At 43.7% G+C, this 11,637-nt stretch overlaps 1 long non-coding RNA gene across 1 annotated transcript; it reads left to right on the top strand.

The window, feature by feature from the left end:
- Nucleotides 1-11,055: 11,055 nt before the first annotated feature.
- Nucleotides 11,056-11,633, top strand: LOC118476762 (uncharacterized). The gene is made up of 3 exons (XR_004857373.1): nucleotides 11,056-11,118; nucleotides 11,213-11,483; nucleotides 11,579-11,633. It is a non-coding gene; the product is annotated as an uncharacterized lncRNA (long non-coding RNA).
- The last annotated feature ends 4 nt before the right edge of the window (nucleotides 11,634-11,637 follow it).

Below are 11,637 nucleotides of genomic sequence, written 5' to 3'. Positions count from 1 at the left end.
GTGGAATATAAATTGAACAATCTTCAGTTGCTTTCCAGCCATACAAAAAGAAAAGTAGAAAACTGATTGTAGAAAGTGAAGGTATTGATATTTATTTTTGTCTAATCTATATTATTATCATATTAACCAATACATTGTTTCGTTTTTCTAATCCAAATCTAGGTAGCACTGATCCATTCCATAGAAAATGGTGCATTACTTTGTGAGGAAAAACATTGAACTAATTTAAGGCAATGCTTGGTGACAAAATGCACCATATAAAAGTTTGAGTGTACTGATAGTCAGAAAAGACCATAAATTGCAAGCAAAGTATCTTTTGATTTATTATTAGCATCGATGTTCCATTAAATTGCAATAAACTTTATAAAAATATATTTAATGGTAGCTCCTATATATATATTTGATTAAAGTTGAATGCATGAGAAGTGACATGATGTGAAACCGACAATTAAAAAGGATTTAGTCAGAAGTATATTTAGACTAAGCGCCTTGAACAGACCACAAGCTATTCACATATTGTGTTCGATTAGGAATCAGTCATTTGCGATGTCTTAGATGAGCGCCACGTGTACTCTATTTCTTGCACCATGTCGCAGAGGCCACCAGCAACATGCTCGCCCTGTGCTGAGAGCACCTAGAGGGGGGGGTGAATAGGTGATCCTGTAAAACTTAAACTTATAGCCACAAAAACTTGTTAGGTGTTAGCACAATTATTGCCAAGTGGCTAGAGAGGAGTCTCAACAAAACACAATACCACAAGAGATCAAACACAGAGATGACACAGTGGTTTATCCCGTGGTTCGGCCAAGACCAACGCTTGCCTACTCCACGTTGTGGCGTCCCTACGGACGAGGGTTGCAATCAACCCCTCTCAAGCGGTCCAAAGACCCACTTGAATACCACGGTGTTTTGCTTGCTTTTTCTCAATCCCGTTTGCGAGGAATCTCCACAACTTGGAGCCTCTCGCCCTTACAATTGAAGTTCACAAAGAAACACAGAGCAAGGGTGGGAATGAGCAACGCACACAAGACTTCAAAAGATCAGAGCAACAACACGCACACAAGCAGCAACAAGAGCTCGCAACACGACTCAAAGAGTTCACAACTCCACAAGAGCTCTATATGCTATCACAATGAAACGAATGCGTGAGATCGATGTCTTGGTGCTTAGGAATGTTGTAGGAATACTTGGTGTACTCCTCCATGCGCCTAGGGGTCCCTTTTATAGCCCCAAGGCAGCTAGGAGCCGTTGAGAACAAACCTGGAAGGCTATCCTTGCCTTCTGTCGTCGGGCGCACCGGATAGTCCGGTGCACACCGGACACTGTCCGGTGCCCGATTTATTTCCATAAACAGCGCAGCCGACCGTTGCCGACCGTTGCAGATCTGGCGCACCGGACAGTCCTGTGCACACCGGACAGTCCGGTGCCTCTTTCCGACCGTTGGCCAGACCACGTGTCGCGCGCAGATTCCGCGGCCGACCGTTGGCTCGGCCGACCGTTGGCTCACCGGACAGTCCGGTGCACACCGGACAGTCCGGTGAATTTTAGCCGTACGCCGTCGGCAAATTCCCGAGAGCGGCTTCTTCGCCCGAGGCAGCCTGGCGCACCGGACACTGTCCGGTGCGCCACCGGACAGTCCGGTGCCCCAGACCGAAACAGCCTATTGGCTGTACACAGCCAACATTCTCCTTTTCTTCTTCTCTCTGTTTCTAACACTTAGACAAATATATTAGTACACAAAACCAATGTACTAAGGCTTAGAAACATACCTTTACTCAAGATTTGCACTTTGTTCATCCATGGGCATAGATTCACATTTAAGTACTTGTGTTTGCAATCAATCACCAAAATACTTAGAAATGGCCCAAGGGCTCATTTCCCTTTCAATCTCCCCCTTTTTGGTGATTTATGCCAACACAACATAAAGCATCTAGAACAAGTGCAATATCACTTCAAATAGAATAAATTTGAGTTTTATTCAATTTTGGCATATATGGATCATCCTTTGCCACCACTTGGTTTGTTTTTGCAAATCAAACTCAAATCTCTATCTCTAAGTCAAACACACATGTTGAAGCATAAAGAGAGTCATTCCAAAAGAGATTGATCAAAGATTTCAAAAACTCCCCCTTTTTCCATAATCACTACTTCTCCCCACAAGAAGCCAACTTTTCACAATAGAGACAATACAAGAGTTTTGACAAACCAAAAACTCTACTCTACTATTTTCAAATCTCTCAAGTGAAGCCAACTTTTCACAATAGAGACAATACAAGAGTTTTGACAAACCAAAAACTCTACTCTACTATTTTCAAAATTTCTCAAGTGGTAGCTGATCCATTTATTGCTTTGGCCTTTATTTTCTCCCCCTTTGGCATCAAGCACCAAAACAGGATCAATCTTGGCCCTTTAACCCCATTGCCTCACCAAAATCTTCAATTAAGATCAAATGGCAATTAGAGTTCATGAGATGAACTTGGAATAAGTTACCCTTTCATCGGAGTGCAGTGGAAGTCTTTCATGGTCCAAGTTCACCTTTTCCCTTTCAAACCTCCTTTGAGACTAAATCAAGCAAACTCAAGCATATGGTTAGTCTCAAAGGGTCAAGTTGTAACACATCTCCCCCTAAACATGTGCATCACTTTGCAACGGACTTGTGAGGTCCAGGGAGTGTTTGTACAACTTGAGCACCACAATAAGCAACAAAATGCAGAATGAACATGATCAAAGGCATAAACACATGTATGCTAAAATTCAATCCAAGTTCCGCGAATCTAAGACATTTAGCTCACTACGCAGCCTGCAAAAGGTCTTCTCATCTAGAGGCTTGGTAAAGATATCGGCTAGCTGGTTCTCGGTGCTAACATGAAACACTTCGATATCTCCCTTTTGCTGGTGGTCTCTCAGAAAGTGATGCCGGATGTCTATGTGCTTTGTGCGGCTGTGCTCAACAGGATTTTCCGCCATGCGGATAGCACTCTCATTATCACATAGGAGTGGGACTTTGCTCAGATTGTAGCCAAAGTCCCTGAGGGTTTGCCTCATCCAAAGCAGTTGCGCGCAACACTGTCCTGCGGCAACATACTCGGCCTCAGCGGTGGATAGGGCAACGGAGGTTTGTTTCTTAGAATTCCATGACACCAGGGACCTTCCTAAGAATTGGCACGTCCCCGATGTACTCTTCCTATCGACCTTACATCCAGCATAGTCGGAGTCTGAATATCCAATTAAGTCAAAGGTAGACCCCTTTGGATACCAGATCCCGAAGCAAGGCGTAGCAACTAGATATCTAAGGATTCGCTTCACCGCCACTAAGTGACACTCCTTAGGATCAGATTGAAATCTAGCACACATGCATACGCTAAGCATAATATCCGGTCTACTAGCACATAAGTAAAGTAATGACCCTATCATTGACCGGTATGCTTTTTGATCAACGGACTTACCTCCTTTGTTGAGGTCGGTGTGTCCGTCGGTTCCCATCGGAGTCTTTGCGGGCTTGGCGTCCTTCATCCCAAACCGCTTCAGCAGATCTTGCGTGTACTTCGTTTGAGAGATGAAGGTGCCGTCCTTGAGTTGCTTCACTTGGAACCCAAGGAAGTAGTTCAACTCACCCATCATTGACATCTCGAATTTCTGCGTCATCACCCTGCTAAACTCTTCACAAGACTTTTTATTAGTAGAACCAAATATTATGTCATCGACATAAATTTGGCACACAAACAAATCACCATCACATGTCTTAGTGAAAAGAGTTGGATCGGCTTTTCCAACCTTGAAAGCATTAGCAATTAAGAAATCTCTAAGGCATTCATACCATGCTCTTGGGGCTTGCTTAAGTCCATAGAGCGCCTTAGAGAGCTTACATACGTGGTCGGGGTACCGTTCATCCTCGAAACCAGGGGGTTGCTCCACGTACACCTCCTCCTTTATTGGCCCGTTGAGGAAAGCGCTCTTCACATCCATTTGGAACAACCTGAAAGAATGGTGAGCGGCATATGCTAGCAAGATACGAATGGACTCGAGCCTTGCCACAGGAGCAAAGGTCTCCTCAAAGTCTAAACCTGCGACTTGGGCATAACCTTTTGCCACAAGTCGAGCCTTGTTCCTTGTCACCACTCCGTGCTCATCTTGTTTGTTGCGGAACACCCACTTGGTTCCCACAACATTTTGCTTGGGACGAGGCACCAGCGTCCAAACTTCATTGCGCTTGAAGTTGTTAAGTTCCTCCTGCATGGCCAACACCCAATCCGGATCGAGCAAGGCCTCCTCTACCCTGAAAGGCTCAATAGAAGAGACAAAGGAGTAATGTTCACAAAAATTAACTAATCGAGATCGAGTAGTTACTCCCTTGCTAATGTCACCCAGAATTTGGTCGACGAGATGATCTCTTTGAATCATCGCTCGAACTTGGGTTGGAGGTGCCGGTTGCGCTTCTTCCTCCATCACATGATCAACTTGTGCTCCCCCTTGATCACACGCCTCCTGTTGATGAACCTGTTCATCGTCTTGAGTTGGGGGATGAATCTTAGTTGAGGAAGAAGGTTGATCTTGCTCCAAATGTTCCTGTGGTCGCACATCACCAATCGCCATGGTGCGCATAGCGGCCGTTGGAACATCTTCTTCATCTACATCATCAAGATCAACAACTTGCTCTCTTGGAGAGCCATTAGTCTCATCAAATACAACGTCGCTAGAGACTTCAACCAAACCCGATGATTTGTTGAAGACTCTATACGCCTTTGTATTTGAGTCATAACCTAATAAAAACCCTTCTACTGCTTTGGGAGCAAACTTAGAATTTCTACCTTTCTTCACTAGAATGTAGCACTTGCTCCCAAATACACGAAAGTAAGATACATTGGGTTTGTTACCGGTTAGCAGCTCATACGAAGTCTTTTTGAGGAGGCGGTGAAGGTAGACCCTGTTGATGGCATGGCAAGCCGTGTTCACGGCTTCCGACCAAAAACGCTCGGGGGTCTTGAATTCTCCAAGCATCGTCCTTGCCATATCGATTAGCGTCCTGTTCTTCCTCTCTACCACACCATTTTGCTGTGGTGTGTAGGGAGCGGAGAACTCGTGCTTGATCCCTTCCTCCTCAAGGAACTCCTCCACTTGAAGGTTCTTGAACTCGGACCCATTGTCGCTCCTTATCTTCTTTACTTTGAGCTCAAACTCATTTTGAGCTCTCCTGAGAAAGCGCTTGAGGGTCCCTTGGGTTTCAGACTTATCCTGCAAAAAGAACACCCAAGTGAAGCGGGAAAAGTCATCAACAATAACTAGACCATACTTACTTCCTCCTATGCTCAGATAGGCGACGGGTCCGAAGAGATCCATATGCAGCAACTCCAAGGGTCTTGAAGTGGTCATCACATTCTTGCTGTGATGCGCTCCTCCCACTTGTTTACCTGCTTGACAAGCTGCACAAGGTCTATCCTTTTCGAATTGCACGTTAGTCAAACCTATCACGTGTTCTCCCTTTAGAAGTTTGTGAAGGTTCTTCATCCCCACATGTGCTAAGCGGCGATGCCACAGCCAGCCCATGCTAGTCTTAGCTATTAAGCATGCATCTAGACCGGCCTCTTCTTTTGCAAAATCAACTAAATAAAGTTTGCCGTCTAATACACCCTTAAAAGCCAGTGAGTCATCACTTCTTCTAAAGACAGACACATCTACATTTGTAAATAGACAGTTATATCCCATATTGCATAATTGACTAACCGATAGCAAATTATATCCAAGAGACTCTACTAGAAACACATTAGAGATAGAGTGCTCATTTGAAATTGCAATTTTACCTAACCCTTTTACCTTGCCTTGATTCCCATCGCCGAATATAATTGAATCTTGGGAATCCTTATTCTTGACGTAGGAGGTGAACATTTTCTTCTCCCCCGTCATATGGTTTGTGCATCCGCTGTCGATAATCCAGCTTGAACCCCCGGATGCATAAATCTGCAAGGCAAATTTAGGCTTGGGTCTTAGGTACCCAACTCATGTTGGGTCCTACAAGGTTAGTGCAAATATCCTTAGGGACCCAAATGCAAGTTTTGTCTCCCTTGCATTTTGCCCCTAACTTCCTAGCAACTATTTTCTTATCCTTTCTACAAATAGCAAAGGAAGCATTTAAAGCACAATAAATTGTAGAAGGTTCATTCACTACTTTCCTAGGAGCATGAATAACATTCTTTCTAGGCACATGATGAATAGCATTTCTCCTAGACATATTTCTACCATGCATATAGGAAGAACTAGAAGCAAACATGGCATGAGAGTCAAAATCATCATAAGCATTATAACTCCTATAAGCATTTCTAGTTTGTCTCCTATCATGATACATAAAAGCATGGTTCTTTTGCACACTACTAGCCATAGGGGCCTTCCCTTTCTCCTTGGCGGGAATGGGAGCCTTATGGCTTGTTAAGTTCTTAGCTTCTCTCTTGAAGCCAAGTCCATCCTTAATTGAGGGGTGTCTACCAATTGTGTAGGCATCCCTTGCAAATTTTAGTTTATCGAAATCATTCTTGCTAGTCTTAAGTTGAGCATTAAGACTAGCCAATTCATCATTAAGCTTGGAAATTGAAACTAGGTGTTCACTACAAGCATCAATGTCAAAATCTTTACACCTAGTACAAATTACAACATGTTCTACACAAGAATTGGATTTATTTGCTACTTCTAATTTAGCATTTAAATCATTGTTGACACCTTTCAAAGTAGAAATGGTTTCATGACAAGTAGATAGTTCAAAAGAAAGCATTTCATTTCTTTTAACTTCTAAAGCATAGGATTTTTGTGCCTCTACAAATTTATCATGTTCTTCATACAACAAATCCTCTTGTTTCTCTAAGAGTCTATCCTTCTCATTCAAGGCATCAATCAACTCATTAATTTTATCTATTTTAGTTCTATCCAAACCCTTGAACAAGCTAGAGTAGTCTATGTCATCATCATCACTAGACTCATCACTAGAAGAATCATAAGTGACATTGTTTTGATTACATACCTTCTTCTCCCTTGCCATAAGGCATGTGTGACGCTCGTTGGGGAAGAGGGATGACTTGTTGAAGGCAGTGGCGGCGAGTCCTTCATTGTCGGAGTCGGAGGAGGAGCAATCCGAATCCCACTCCTTTCCAATATGTGCCTCGCCCTTTGCCTTCTTGTAATTCTTCTTCTTTTCCCTCTTGTTTCCCTGTTCCTGGTCACTATCATTGTCGGGGCAGTTAGCGATAAAATGACCAATCTTACCGCACTTGAAGCATGAGCGCTTCCCCTTTGTCTTGGTCCTGCTTGGCTGCCCCTTGTGACCCTTCAGCATCGTCTTGAAGCGTTTGATGATGAGAGCCATCTCTTCATCATTAAGTCCGGCCGCCTCAATTTGTGCCACCTTGCTAGGTAGCGCCTCCTTGCTTCTTGTTGCTTTGAGAGCAAGAGGTTGCGGCTCGTTGATCGGTCCATTCAAGGCGTCGTCCACGTACCTTGCTTCCTTAATCATCATTCGCCCGCTGACGAATTTTCCTAGGACTTCTTCAGGCGACATTTTGGTGTACCTGGGATTCTCACGAATATTATTCACCAAATGAGGATCAAGAATGGTAAAGGACCTTAGTAATAGTCGGACGACGTCATGGTCCGTCCATCGCGTGCTTCCATAGCTCCTTATTTTGTTGACAAGGGTCTTGAGCCGGTTGTATGTTTGGGTTGGCTCCTCCCCCCTTATCATAGCGAATCTCCCAAGTTCGCCCTCCACCAACTCCATCTTGGTGAGCATGGTGACGTCGTTGCCCTCGTGAGAGATCTTGAGGGTGTCCCATATCTGCTTGGCATTGTCCAAGCCGCTCACCTTATTGTATTCTTCCCTGCACAAAGATGCTAAGAGAACAATAGTAGCTTGTGCATTTCTATGGATTTGTTCATTTATAAGCATGGGGCTATCCGAGCTATCAAATTTCATTCCATTCTCTACAATCTCCCATATGCTTGGATGGAGAGAGAATAAGTGACTACGCATTTTGTGACTCCAAAATCCGTAGTCCTCCCCATCGAAGTGTGGAGGTTTGCCAAGAGGAATGGAAAGCAAATGCGAATTCGAACTATGTGGAATACGAGAATAATCAAATGAAAAGTTCGAATTGACCGTCTTCCTGTAGTCGTTGTCGTTGTTGTCCTTTTGGGAAGAGGAAGATTCGTCGCTGTCGTCGTAGTAGACGATCTCCTTGATGCGCCTTGTCTTCTTCTTCTTCCCTTCCTTCCGTCTATGGCCCGAGCCGGAGTCGGTAGGCTTGTCATCTTTGGGCTCGTTGACGAAGGACTCCTTCTCCTTATCGTTGATCACGATTCCCTTCCCCTTAGGATCCATCTCTTCGGGCGGTTAGTCCCTTTCTTGAAGAGAACGGCTCCGATACCAATTGAGAGCACCTAGAGGGGGGGGTGAATAGGTGATCCTGTAAAACTTAAACTTATAGCCACAAAAACTTGTTAGGTGTTAGCACAATTATTGCCAAGTGGCTAGAGAGGAGTCTCAACAAAACACAATACCACAAGAGATCAAACACAGAGATGACACAGTGGTTTATCCCGTGGTTCGGCCAAGACCAACGCTTGCCTACTCCACGTTGTGGCGTCCCTACGGACGAGGGTTGCAATCAACCCCTCTCAAGCGGTCCAAAGACCCACTTGAATACCACGGTGTTTTGCTTGCTTTTTCTCAATCCCGTTTGCGAGGAATCTCCACAACTTGGAGCCTCTCGCCCTTACAATTGAAGTTCACAAAGAAACACAGAGCAAGGGTGGGAATGAGCAACGCACACAAGACTTCAAAAGATCAGAGCAACAACACGCACACAAGCAGCAACAAGAGCTCGCAACACGACTCAAAGAGTTCACAACTCCACAAGAGCTCTATATGCTATCACAATGAAACGAATGCGTGAGATCGATGTCTTGGTGCTTAGGAATGTTGTAGGAATACTTGGTGTACTCCTCCATGCGCCTAGAGGTCCCTTTTATAGCCCCAAGGCAGCTAGGAGCCGTTGAGAACAAATCTGGAAGGCTATCCTTGCCTTCTGTCGTCGGGCGCACCGGACAGTCCGGTGCACACCGGACACTGTCCGGTGCCCGATTTATTTCCATAAACAGCGCAGCCGACCGTTTCCGACCGTTGCAGATCTGGCGCACCGGACAGTCCGGTGCACACCGGACAGTCCGGTGCCTCTTTCCGACCGTTGGCCAGACCACGTGTCGCGCGCAGATTCCGCGGCCGACCGTTGGCTCGGCCGACCGTTGGCTCACCGGACAGTCCGGTGCACACCAGACAGTCCGGTGAATTTTAGCCGTACGCCGTCGGCAAATTCCCGAGAGCGGCTTCTTCGCCCGAGGCAGCCTGGCGCACCGGACACTGTCCGGTGCGCCACCGGACAGTCCGGTGCCCCAGACCGAAACAGCCTATTGGCTGTACACAGCCAACATTCTCCTTTTCTTCTTCTCTCTGTTTCTAACACTTAGACAAATATATTAGTACACAAAACCAATGTACTAAGGCTTAGAAACATACCTTTACTCAAGATTTGCACTTTGTTCATCCATGGACATAGATTCACATTTAAGTACTTGTGTTTGCAATCAATCACCAAAATACTTAGAAATGGCCCAAGGGCTCATTTCCCTTTCAAGAGGCTGTATCGACGCTCGCTGATACGCTGCTTATCGTATCAGCGCGCGCGACATGGAGGGTCGTGTAGTAGTCAGGCAGAGCATCAGCTTTATTTGTTCCATATCAATTCTATCATATTAGGTCATCTGACCCTGCAAATGCAAAAGACAGGTTTGAACCACCCAAAAGGCATGTAAGGACTCAGAAGCAGGGGTAAAACCATACAAAATTTCTGCCTTGCTCTTTATTTCTTTGTTGTTACTTGGATAGTCCAATGTATGCAGAGCAGTAAGACCCAACTATGCAACCGTAAATAAAAGCTTCTTACCGTGAGAGAACCTTCAGAATATAATGCTTCATTGAAATCAGCCGCAAACGTCTGTCAGCTTAATTCTTTAATTCCGCATCGTGAAAGGTAACCTCTGGCTTCATTGAAATCTGCCACAAAAGGGAAACCAGCAAACAGGAATTACATTGCAGAATTCAATTGCCACAAAAGAAATCTGGCGTTTTCTTAGAGTACCAGGAAGACGATTGTAATCCGGTTCTATTCCATTCCCATTGATATCCTTGTGGTTTGGTGTCATGTATTTGCCAACTGTGATGACAATACCAGAACCATCATGAAGTTCAAATACAGATTGGATTAAGCCCTGCATCACCCTAGACATGAGTTACCAGACACAAAAAGGGCATAATATAATCCTGTTGATCATAGGGAAAGAAAACGTCACAATATCCTCTTTTGGGTGGTTCAAACCTTGCCAAAAGTCCTTTCGCCAACAAGAACAACTTTGCAATTGTCATGAAGTGCTGAAGCAACCTAAAAAATTATTGGTGTGTGAGCTTTGACTACATGCCATTTCATTACTGTCGGTGGACGAAAATGTGTACTTACTATTTCACTGGCGCTTGCTGTCCTATTATTCACCAGCAACTGTCACAAGATGTAGATAAACATGAGACATATTATGTTACATTTTATGATTTAACTTTAAATATTGTTATATGAAAAATCTTCAATTTGATGCTAGGTTTCTTAAAGAACAAAGACGTAGATAGAGTCTATACTTTTTACAAAATAGTTTCTTGTAATTTCATTATGATGTAAAAGAAATCTATTTGTTTGACAGAGGGACTTTGTCATTTAATCCTTTTAATGATGTTTTCTTTGCAATAATGCCATGATTGGTCCTACAAGATCAATGGCGGGATCAGGTAGAATAAACCAAAATAGGACAGTTCCAGACATTCGTCCCTTTCCTCCGTAAGTATATAGTTCACTTGTCACATTTATATATGAATGAAGAACTTAAGCTACAGTTTGTGTTTTATATAGTTTCGTGTTATTTGATGATATTCAAGATTTCAATAACTTACCACACGTAAAGAGTATCTTTGCGAGGGTAGTTGTTAAGTTCCCTAGGCGTCATGATAGTCAACACTTCATCCTACAGGATATCACAGTGAGTTACTTCAAGCTTTAAAATAGAGTCAATATAGTCATGTTGTTATAATAAAATTCTTTGACTCATACGGCCTGTATTCCCATATATCTAGGGATCCAAAATGGAAGCAATTTCAAGTCGCAATAATGTTCCACGTTTCGATGCCTTACTCACACAAGGATGCACATATACATTGTATAGAGTGGGATTCTATCTAAATAGGGAGGGAATTCAATTTCGGAATATTGGACATGGGCTAGAGATCGGACTGATAACACATACTATTGTGGAGCCATTCATTAAGCCAATCCAATTTCCTCCATTTCCAAAGTATCTTATGCCATTCCATAAGGTGTATCAACAACCGCATAAGTCGTTCGTAGGTAATGATCATTCCTTCCATATGGTTTATATATATAGTACTAATGACTGATGTATAAGTTATTCAAAGATAACTAATCACATGTGAATTGCTCAGACATTATTGGCATAGTTCTTCATTTAGAGCCATTAAAGCATATCGGTGGAAGGCCGTAT

This window comes from Zea mays, chromosome 3, assembly GCF_902167145.1.
Source record: "Zea mays cultivar B73 chromosome 3, Zm-B73-REFERENCE-NAM-5.0, whole genome shotgun sequence".
NCBI classification, from domain to species: Eukaryota; Viridiplantae; Streptophyta; class Magnoliopsida; order Poales; family Poaceae; genus Zea; species Zea mays.
This window is presented reverse-complemented; position numbering and strand designations above follow the sequence as displayed.